Raw genomic sequence first — 12,206 nt, forward strand, 5'->3', positions numbered from 1 at the left:
CGGTTTCTCTTATGTGACACGTGTGCTGTACTCACAGGCACGCAACGTATGGCACCTTGCTCTCTGGTAGTCACTGAGCACCCTGCACCTCTCTCAAGTCCCCGCGGTTGGTGGCGGGGGTTAACGGACGCAGATCTGTGCAGCACCAGTGCTCTTGCGACCAAGCACTCCTCTCAGCATGCTGCACTCTGCCTGCCTGTGCCAAAACTCTCTCTAGGCCGCCAGGTCTGTCTGCTGCAGTCAGTCGCAGTGCCGGTGGTTTGGGTGCAGAGCGTGCTGCCTGCCCTGCTGATCACACACTGATGGCAGGGGCCTCTCTCCAGCTTCACGCGCTCTCTACCTCAGCTTCCAGCCGGGTTCTCTGACTAAACATGCCCCCTCTTCCTGGGTCATAGAGCCAGTCCGGTCCCCTATTCCTTCCCCAGGAAACCTGGGAAGGCAGCCTCAACAGTTCCGGTCCCGGCAAGCAGGTACCCGCAGCCCGGTCTTCTCCCTTTCACATGTATCACTTAAGTTTGGAACTCCTGTCACCTGCCTGTGGTGAAAGTAGAAATCCAGTAGTTGAATATTCATGTTTACTGCCAAAGGGAACCAGAGGATAAGCAGGAGTAAGATTCATCTGGTGACATTTTGTTGGACAAGATGAGCAACTGTTCCTGATTGTTTGTAGCTCATGCTGCCTTCCGTGGGATCTGCCTTCAATTACCAATGACAAGTGTAAGTCAATGACAAATTATATATAATTGCAATGAAGGAAGAGCTTCCCAGTTTTCCTTGTGAGCCTCCACCAATGATAATTCAGCACTGAACACGATTGTGCTCACTTTTCTTTTCCATTTTCCTCTCCTATCACATCCTCCCATTTTTTCATAAGTTGCAATTCCTTGTCTACAACACGAGCCTCCTTATTAAGTCATAAATTCACTATGCTTCACAATTTATGTCATAATGTATTAACTTATAGCCATTGGCAACTGTTTACATTTGTATTTTTATAATAAATGCCTGTTGGTAGTGAGATGCAGTGGCTGGTGTTATATGCGAGGGTCTCCATGTGTCCCTCAGGATGCGCACAGAAGCGTATTGAGGCTGCGGGAGTGCATAGCTGTGATTGCAATGTAGAATAAAAGTGTGTATTGGTCTTGGGCAAGCTATTTATCCAAGGCAGATTTTGGAAAACCTGCCATGGGCTTTTATTTTTGAATCAGACTACAGGAAGGTAGTGGGGTTGTCCGTTTCCTCCCCTGGCTGGGTTTTCCATGTGGCCTACGACCACAGGTTAATTGTAAAAACCCCTGCAGCAGAAGGGTTGGGTGTGTCAGTGTGGATTTTGCAAGGTGCAGAGCAGACAGCTCTGCAAAAGCTCAGCCTGTGTGAGGGAACACAGAGTCAAGTGGAGCGAACTCCTGGCACCCTGCAGTGTAATGCGGTGGTGCAGTCATCCCCAGCAACTAGAAGCATTTACGGACTGTCTTGTTTCCCGGCTGCGGTCCGGAGGGTACTGTGTGTTTTTGTTTGTGAGTTTGGACATTAAAACTACATTTACTTTTGAACTTTCCTGGGTCACTGCCTCATCACTACACCGTGTGGACACCGCTTGCACTACATTTGATTAGAAAATGCGGGCAGTGTGAATTGAGACATAACCCAACGCTAGCTGCATGTCTGTCATTAGGCCTGCCACACTGCAACTCAGGTCTGCAGGCAAAATGGAGGAAATCCTGAGACAGCTGTTCCTCACGCAGCAACAACAGCAACAGACCTAAACTGTAGCTGCAGCAAATTGCAGCCCTTTGTGAGGCACCTCCAGTGCCAACCCCAGAACGTCGTGAGGCCCGAGACAAGGTCCATTCCGCTTTGAGGAAACTGAGCCCGGAAAATAACGTGGAAGCTTTCCTCACCATCTATGAGCACATGGCAGAGGGGGAGAACCTGCCAACTTCTGAGTGGGCTTAAATGATGACTCCGTTCCTGGGGGGTGATGCTTTAAAGGCCTACTTTGACATCAGTTGGGAGGATGCCCAGGACTACGCCAAGCTAAAAGATGAGATTCTTGTCCAACTGGGAGGTAATTCCTACGTGAGAGCCCAATGGGTGTTTTCTTGGACTTTTGTGGAGGCTCAGCCCACCCGGTCTCAGGTTTATGACTTACTGCAGCTTGTGAAAAGGTGGCTCCAACCTGAGACTTTGACTCTGGCCCAGAGGGTGGTGGTCGACCGGCTGGTGGGAGCTCTGCCAGCAGCCATACAGTGCAGGGTGGGGCAAGGGGACCCCGTCACACTGGACCAGGTGGTAGGACTGATTAAGCGATACTCAGGACTTTAGATGGCACATGGCTCCACTATGACTGTCACGTCAGGCACCACCAACCCAGGAGCCTGGGAAAAGTCCACGACCCTCTACTGGGCTAGTCAGGACCAAGCCCATAAGGAAGGAGTATCCTGAAGGGAGAGTGACAGCAGACCCATGTTCCCTAAGTCGGCCCCAAGGTCCATTCTCGCCACAGCTATCAAGTGTTGGCGGTGTCAGGGCCCCAGACATGTGGCTGCCAACTGCCCTCTGACAGCTGAACGCATGGATTGTGGGTATACTTGTCGTCTGTCTATGTATGCCCAGCCAGTCTGCACCGCCATTATAGGCACTGCCAGGAGCGAATCATAACTGTGCCAGGTACTCATCAACGAGTACCAAACGGAGGCGCTCTTGGACTCGGTGTAACAACCCTGCTGACATCGCTGCATGGCCTCCCATTCCCCACTCACCAACTTGCTCACTGCTCCAAGCCATGCTGTGATTTCTGTCTGCTGCCAGCTCTGTGCTTTGTGCTCTGTTCCTCGGCTCTCCTGTATGCTTCCTGGTTGTCTGTGTATAATGGAATGGCGTCAGAACTCTCTGTTTCTTATGGAGTCAGGGTGCACCTGGCTGGTGTGTCCCTGACCAAATACCAAGAGCCCTCTACTACCTAAGGCTGCTCCACCCAATGAACTGTGCCTGAGCAATGTATTAACTCAGTTAGTATCTTGCTACTGAGCCTGCCAGGTCCTCTTCTGTGTATCTCCTTCTCTGGAGGTTTTTCTCCTAGCCTTGCTTGGTTCTCTCTGTCTGCTCTACAGGAGGAAGAATATCCTGGTCTCTGTGGCTTGTCTTAGCTTTGTCTTGTACCTATCTTGCCGCCCTCTAGGAGGCAGTATTTCCTGGTCCCTGTGCCATTACTCCTTGTCTTGTCTTGGTCTAAGCCTAGCTTTGTATCTGTGTATACTTCGGGTCCTGTACCTTGTCTCGCACTGTTTCCCTGTCTGAACTCTGTCCTACCTCTGTATGTCAGTCTCCTTGTCTGTGGTTCCTTTCCCTGCTGTGTATTTCCTGGTGTCCTCCCTGTCTGCTTGTGCTCTGTACTCTAGTGGTTCCACTCTGTTCTGACTGTGCTCCGCTTCTGCTGCTGCAGAACCTCTTGCTGCTGCTTCTCTCTGCATACCTTGTGGGTCCGCTTTGCTCCACTCCTGCTGCTGCAGAACCTCTTGCTGCAGCTTCTTTCCGCATACCTTGTGTTTCCGCTTTGCTCAGGTCCTGCTGCTGCAGAATCTCTTGTTGCAGTGTAGGGGAAGTGGACTGACATATGGACCTGTCTGCAGAAGGAGGGTAAGGTATAGTGTGCTTTAGTTGGACTGTTGTGTTTATAGATGGGAGACAGCTGGAGATAGTGGAGATGGGTGTAATACTGAAGTTTGGCCACAAGATGGCAGTAGAGAGCTGTGAGAAAAGAACTGATCATCAGCTTAGGGCTACGAAACCGCACAGTCATGGGGGGTGGGGTTGCAAGGACTCTAGGGGGAATTCCCAAGGAGGGGGATGAAAGGAAGACAGAGAGTTCTAGAAGCGGTCAGTCCGGGGAGAGGAGCTCAGGAGAGAAGAAGACCAAAGGGAGAAATGGACAGAGAAGGAGCTCCGGAAGGGACTGAAAACAGAGACAGTCAGGGGGGTGGCCCTGATGGGAGAAGCCGTAGACAGAGAGAGCCTGGGGTACCACAAGACGGATGGACTCGGACAGGTGAAGCGCTGTGGTGGTAGACCTAGGGCAGCCACAGTGAAAGAGCCATGATGGACGTTATACTGGAAGAAAGAAGTGAAAGTGGAAGTGAAAGGTACACGGGCCTGTGTGCGGAGTCGAGCAGCTGCTATGTGGTGCTGCGGGTCGCCGAGAGGACAACCAATAAAGGACCTGTTGGACGCACTTCACTCTCTGTCTGTCTGTTTGCGGCGATAAGAGGACCACCCCCCAGTCGGCTCACGTACCTACAGCAGGTTCTTTCTGCATACCTGCAGTTCTTCTCTGCTCTACTTCTCTGTGGCACCTGCTGCTGCAGAACCTTTTGCTGCAAACTGCAGTTTCTCTCTGCAGCCTTGCTTTTCTACCCTGCTCCACCCCTTGCGGTTCTACCCTGCGGTTCTGCTCCATTTCTGTTCCGTATCCTGTGGATCCTTGTCCTACCTGTCTGTACTGGTTCCTGAACCAGTTTCTGCATCTTCTGTCTGAACAACACACTACCTGTTCCGTCATACTCCACTCTCTCTGATCAGTACCCATACCTGCACCTCCTGTGTGAACAGGACCCTACCTGTTCCTCCATATTCCATTCCTTCCGGCCAGTACCTGCACCTGCTGTGTGAACAGGTCCCTACCTGTTCCTTCGTACACCTCACCTGCCTGCCCTGTGTCTTTGCCATACCAGCCTGCCCTGTGTCTCTGCCATGCCAGCCTGCCCTGTGTCTCAAGCCGTGCCCGCCAGCCCGGTCTCAAGTCGTGCCTGCCTGCCCTGTGTCTCAGCCGTGCCTGCCTGGGTACCAGCTGTGCTTGCTGTGCCTTCCTGCCTGCCTTATATTCAATGGGAATTTGCAGTTAAAACTCCGCACTGCTGAAAGAATAAATTCCAGGAGATTGTCATAGATTCACAGTGGCTTTATTCAATGCGTTTCAGGGGTTTCCTACCCCCTTCATCAGGAAATACCACCTGGGTTTTTCCTGAATTTTAACTGCAAATTTCCATTGAATATATGACTTCTTCTGGTCACTGAGGACCTGTGGATCTGCAGCAGCCACCAGACTCTATGCTCTTATCTCATCCTAACCAGGTGAGCAAGTTTGTTATATATTCCTTCCTTTGTAATGTTGATAAGACCCTATTGCGCTTTTTTGTCTCCCCATTCCTTTGCAATTCCTGCCTGCCTGTCAGTCGCACCTGTCCAAGTGACTTGTCCCCGAGTGAGATCAGCAGCCACAGCCAGACACCACCCTGGACTGGCACCCGGCAGCTACCTGCTGCACAAGCCTGACCTCACCATTAGAGGCTCCAGCAAAGACCGGGGTAGCTGTTGTAGTCACGTCCCTTCCAAGGTAGTCTAGTTTGTGGCACAGTGGGGCCACAACCTACCGGCTCACGCCCACCAGTCAAGGCATGAGCGTGACACTCGGGGAGCTTAGCAACTATTGTCCATGGGTCCCTTGTTGCCGGGGCCAACCTCAATGGATGTAAAGTAGGGGTGGTATGTATCCATGGGGAACTCCTAGAGTACGCGACCACGGAGGTTATTTTTTCCACACCGTGTGGAGAAATCAAACATGTGGTGGGGTGGTGAAGACCCTTCAATATGGCACTGTGTTGGGAAGAGACTTGGTCCTATTCTGGTCTCTGTGGAAGACCAGGTTTAATTCTCCCAAGGTAAATGATATTCTGGGCACGGAACCCAAAGATCACGAGTCAGGGATACCTGCTATAGGGGTCACCAACATAGGTACAAAGTGTAATTCCAATAGTCATCCCCTAGATGTATTGGCAGGAGAGGTCAGAAACCCCACCAATCCCCGAGCTGAAAGTGTCCCCTGGTAAGTTTGGGAAAGATCAGCTCCAGGATCCCACTCTGGCCTGGGCAAGAGAAAGGGTGATTGAAATTAATGGACTAGCTCAGCAACTATGTGCTGAGACAGTTTTTCACCACATGGTTATCCACCAGGAGTTGTTATACCAGGTGGATAAAGTCCGGGATGAGGTGGTAGAACAGTTGGTGGTGACCCAATCCTACCGTAAGATGGTGCTCGACATGGCTCACACCCACATGCTAGTAGGGCAGTTGGGGGCCAAAAAGACGCAGGAGTGCATTCAGCAGTGTGTTTTTCTGGCCTGGGGTCTACACGGAGGTCCAGAGGTTCTGTGACACGTGTCCGGAGTGCCAACTATCCTCACGCACCGTGAACTACCCAAGTCCATTGGTACCTCTGCCCATCATAGAGGTACCATTTGAGCAGATAGTGGCAGTTACAGTTGTTAGTGTCAAACACAGAGAATCAAACTAAAATAATTGTGCATTTCTGTTTCTTGCAAGTTTTGTCCACCCGATAATCCATTACATTATTCTCATATCACTGTCATCAAACCCTGGCTTGCCTGTCTTCTGTCTTAATTACAGTCTGTATATCACATACCTAGGTCTTTTAAATCACTGTTGTCAAACCCTGATTTGTTTGCCTTACCTTTTTTCTGTCTACTCATGGTACATCACATTCTACAACCATTGAAAATATGGTTCTTCTACCGAGCAAACATTATTCAAAGAGCTGATTACCAGGCTAGTTGGATGTTCACCCATAACACAACTTGACAAAAACAGTGTGTACTATAGGTAAAAAGAGCCATCTGGTTCATCTTTCTTTGAGTATCAAACAAACCTGACCATGTCAAATATTTTATATTTGCCATATTTTTTACAAAAATATGGCTCCAAATCAAATGAGAGTATGCATTAGTAGACCTATAATGTACTTAAAGGTGATGTATAATTATATTTTATGTATTACAACATATGAATAAGCTTTGTACCATGTTCCTAAATCAATCCAAATGGCTGTACCTTCAGTACCTTTCTACAATAGCAAAGGGAACAACCTAAATAAAATAAAACTTAAATCATTTTGAAAATTGAAACTCTAGCAACTATAGTGTGAAAAATTGTACACGTCAAACTTTTTATTTTCTTCTGAACTAATGCTGTTAAATGCCTCCAGTTATTTTTTCTTAATCTCATCTATGCCCTGGAAAAGCTTTCCCTTTAGGTTTTTCTTCATTCTTGGGAATAGAAGATTATTTTTTCAAAAGTCAACACAAGGGTTGAATCTTGATGTTACGCCTATGATCCTGAAACAAAACAGCAATCCAGCCAGTGGAAGACAGCGTCATCACCCAGACCAAAAAAAGCATGGCAAGTAAAATCACATTTGAAGTCCTTGATGGTTTGCTTTTTCAACATCAAAAGAGGCATTCATGTTGAATTTGTTCCTCAAGTCACCACAGTGATCCAACATTAGATTATGCCAGTGCTAAAGTGGTTGCGTGAGGCAGTGAGAAAAAAATTATCTGAATTGTGACGATCAGGGCACTGGTTGCTTGATCATGACAACATGCCTGCCCACATAGCATTGAAAATCAACTAGTTTTTGGTGACAAACAGCATGAGAATGGTTTCTCAACCCTCTTAATGCCCATCCTAGCCTGCTACAAGGGGTTCTGTGCTGCTGCCAGGGGGGGTCTGTGCTGCTGCCAGGGGGGCTCATGCTGCTACCAGGGGGGCTCATGCTGCTGCCAGGGGGGCTCATGCTGCTACCAAGGGGGACTCATGCTGCTACCAGGGGGCTTGCGCTGCTGCCAGGGGGGCTGTACTGCTGCCAGGGGGGTCTGTGCAGCAGCCCGGGTCTCTGCCCACATTTACCAGGTGTCCGTCGGCGCTGTGGGTGTCTCCGGGTGCCCAGCCATGTCTCCACGTGCCCAGCGGGGTCTCTGGTTCCAATACCGTGGCTCTGGCGACATTTTGCGACAGGCTAGAGCACCAGGGCTCCCTCTCGGTTCCCTCTGTTTTGGCTCCGGCAATATGGCGGCCGCCGCCAGGGGCGGCGCATGCGCTGATGGTGATCTTGGGACAGATCTCGAGAGATGAGATCTCAGGGCTGAAATCTCATCTCTCGAGATCTCAGTCCCGACGGACAGCGAGACACCCATGCGGCATACACCCGGTAATGTATATCCTCTTTGTAAGACCCACCGCCATTTCCCCCCAAGTTTGGGGGAAAAAAAGTGCGTCTTACATAGTGGAAAATACGGTATTTAGTGAGCGAAAATAAAATGGTAGGGACAAGAATATTTTAAAGACTTACTCATCTCTATTCTCTAATTTTTTAACCAGAATAGGAGACTAAAATTGAATGGCATTTTTGTAGGTTGAAAGTACTAAAGATATCCCCTTTCAACCATGTCTCTGTGTTTGTCAGGAAGGCTGTCTGAAAAGCTTTCAGCATGGAACAAAATAATTTGCTGTATCTTCTTGTTCTTGACTTATGTAGCCTACACACTCCCTCATTAGCCATAAGACCCGAGAGATCAAGAACTTAATGAAACATGATTTCACACAGCAAGAGATAAATGCACAAGTTTGCTGCATATAAAAAAAGATTTTCAATGTAAATTGTGCATTCTAGGTATTATACATGCCATTCCTTGTTCAGTATGTTTAGAAAAAGAATATTATAGGGCTGTTAAAAAGTATATGTTCCATATCAAGTGGCCCTATTATTTAATATTTGGCAGTTATCACTTTGACTCTTAAAATATCATGTATTGCTAAATAAAAGGGCTTCATGTAAATACAATTTTTTTCAAAATGTTCCCAATTTGACATCTGCCTGTTTTTCCTTTTAGTGCATATATACATTTTAAAGGGCAATTGTTGCTGAAAATTCTCAAATATTAGCAGGAGCTCTGGATTTTATGATATGTTCGATTTTAGCAGTTGCTGTGTGCCCAAAATGCTGTTTAGTTGCAATCCAATACATCATAAAATTCACAATGATTTTTAAAAGTATTGTTACAGATTAAATTTGACCCCTTAAATAGGTCCTTTTACTAGTTTAAGCATGTTAAATTATCTACTTTAAGGAATAGCGGCTGCAAAGATGAATAATCTATAGTTTTTATTTTTCATTTTCTCCTCTCTGTTGCATAGATATTCACTTGTAAACTTTAGGCTATGAAAAGTTCAACTGGGTGCTACCAGAGATTTGTCTGTGGGGCCTGTAGTTCTTCCTTTGCTTGATGTTGACAAATCATAAGCAGGCAGCATCATTCAGGGGACAAAAGACCACGCCCTCTTCTCCTCACTGTTTTCTACAGCTACTGTGAAATGATACATCAGAGCTGAGTTCTGAATCATTACAAACTCTTCCAGATCTCATCTCTCAGCAGTAAGTGTGAGGATAGGAGTAGGGCTGACAGCACTATAAGATGAGATCGGGAAGTATTTGCAATGATACAAAAATATAAAAGTATAAATCACAACATTTATCTCCAAACATAAATAGAAAAATGTTAAGCATAAAAAAATAAACATGGTATTGCTACATGCATAATATTCCAATCTAAGAAAATATGAAAATTATTTATCCCACATGGTAAATACCTAAATGGAAAAAAACAAGCCACTCGTTGATGCAATTATCCACTAAATAATGTGAAGAAGCAACCACAACATTGCATGTATCCAAATATTGTACCAATTAAAAATTTTAGTGCGACATAGAAATAACAAGTCCTTATACAGGTTCCTTGAATGAATAATAAAAATGTATGGTTGTCATAAAATACAATTACAATCTTTGTTTTCTTTTTACAATATTTAAAAAAAGTTTCACCACTAACCTAAAATTAAACTATGAAAGCTTTGTACTGCCTTAATCACTTGGAAAATCATGCTGCTTAATGAATGCCTTAAAAATAAATCTAAAAAACAATTACAGAATTGCATTTTTTACCATTTCACAGCACTTGGAATGTATTCTCATGTTCCAGTTTATATGTTAAAGTGAATGATGTCATTCAAAGCTAAAAAAAAAACCTTGCCCCACAAAAAAAACAATCCCTAATATGGCTATGTATCTGGAAAAAAAGTAGTGGGTCTTGGAAGAAGCATTAGGGTAAGTGCACACGCTGCGGATTCCGCTGCGTTTCTGCAGTGTTTTTGGCCGCTGCCGACCCGCAGCAGTTTTAGCTGCGGTGTACAGTACCATTCAAATGAATGGTAAAAAAAAAACGCTGTGTAGACGTTGCGGAAAAATCCGCGCGGATTTGCTGCGGTTTTGAAACCGCAGAAAGAAGTGACATGTCAATTCTTTCTGCGGAATCCGCAGCGGGTTCCTATCTCCACCATTGTGGAGATGGTGAATCCGCAGGACCAAACCGCAGTAAAAACCGCAGATAATCCGCAGGTCTTTTGACCTGCGGTTTATCTGCGGTTTTTGCAAAATCCGTGCGGATTAATCCGCAGCGGATTCCGCATCTGCACACACCCTTAAGGGTACGTGCACACGCTGCGGATTCCGCTGCGATTCCGCAGCGGTTTTGGCCGCTGCGGACCCGCAGCAGCTTTAGCTGCGGTGTACAGTACCATTCTAATGAATGGGAACTAAAAACCGCTGTGCCGACGCTGCGGAAAAATCCGCGCGGATTTGCTGCGGTTTTGAATCCGCAGAAAGAATTGCATGTCAATTCTTTCTGCGGAAACCGCTGCGGGTTCCTATCTCCACCATTGTGGAGATAGTGAATCCGCAGGACCAAACCGCAGGTCAAAACCGCAGATAATCCGCAGGTCTTTGGACCTGCGGATTATCTGCGGTTTTTGCAAAATCCGTGCGGATTAATACGCAGCGGAATCCGCAGCGTGTGCATGTACCCTTAGGGGTTAAATAAATTGCTGTTGTCTTGGGCAGCACAGTTTTGCCAAAATGGCTCAGTAATTAACAGGCAGCAATAAATTTATGCTTATTTTCTAACTATGTGTTTGAAAGCCACTGCAATTTTTATTTTTGTGGTGAAGCAGGCTTCACAGCAGTGTGTCAGCCGAAAGCGGGCACATTTCGACCACTACACTTAGGGTCCCGTCACACACAGCGATCTCGCTAGCGAGTTCGCTGATTTTGTGATACACCAGCGAAATCGCTGTGTGTGACGGGGATCAGCGACCGGCCCCCTGCCGGTTATCGCTGATCGTGCTCGAGCGGCCTGGGCTATTTTTCCATCGCTGGTCTCTCACTGCCCAGCACACATTGCTGCGTATGGCAGTGGGAGACCAGCGATCAGCGACACTGGACGCTGGTTTCTAATGTAAACGTCAGGTATCCAGGAGCTGCGGCTCCTGGATACCCGCTGTTTACCTTGGAAACCGGCGTACATGCTGGTTTCCAAGGTAAACAGCGGGTATCCAGGAGTTGTGCGGCTCCTAGATACCCGCTGTTTACATTGGAAACCAGCGTGTACGCCGGTTTACAAGGTAAACAGCGGGTATCCAGGAGCCGCGGCTCCTGGATACCTGTTTACTTTAGAAACCAGCGTCCAGCGTCGCTGGTCCTGATCGCTGGGGCTGTCTAATGATGTCCCAGCTATCCCATCCATGTCAGATCGTTGGTGGGATTGCTGGGACATCGTTATGTGTGACGGGGGCTTTACAAAAGAATAGTGTGATCAACCACAGAGTTGAATCATGATATTTGCTAATCAACATGGCTATCAGCTGACAGAGCAATGATTGATCAGTTCATCTCAGAGGCAGCTGTCTTTTTGTCAGTGGTTGCCTAGACAGGTCAGAGATAGAGATAAGGTACTGTCACACTTAGCGATGCACCAGCGATCCCGACCAGCGATATGACCCGGTCAGGATCGCTGGTGCATCACTAAGTGGTCACTAGTGAGCTGCCATACAGGCAGATCTCACCAGCGACATAGCAGCGGTCGGGGGTTGCGACTTACCTGTCAGACGCGGTGATCCTGACATCCTCCCGCCCGCGTCCACGCGTCGCTCGTCGGCGCCACAGGAAGCGCCTGACGAGAAATGGTCCAAGACATTCTCGCACGATCAGTAACAGACAGCGGGGGAGCCGGTCGGAGGTAAGTATCACACATAGTGATATCGCTAAGCTTATTACTGCTACGTCACAAAACCAGTGACATTATAGCGATATTGCTAGCGATATCGCTTAATGTGACAGGCCCTATAGAGTAAGGCAGGGGTCACACATGCAAGAAGCTCGCATGAGTCTCGCATCTTAATACCCGGCACTGCCGCTGGCAATCGGGATCGGAGTGCGCGGCTGCATGTATTTCTATGCAGCTGAG

This window comes from Dendrobates tinctorius, unplaced genomic scaffold (assembly GCF_039654945.1).
Source record: "Dendrobates tinctorius isolate UK_male_01 unplaced genomic scaffold, ASM3965494v1 ptg000029l, whole genome shotgun sequence".
Lineage (NCBI taxonomy): Eukaryota > Metazoa > Chordata > Amphibia > Anura > Dendrobatidae > Dendrobates > Dendrobates tinctorius.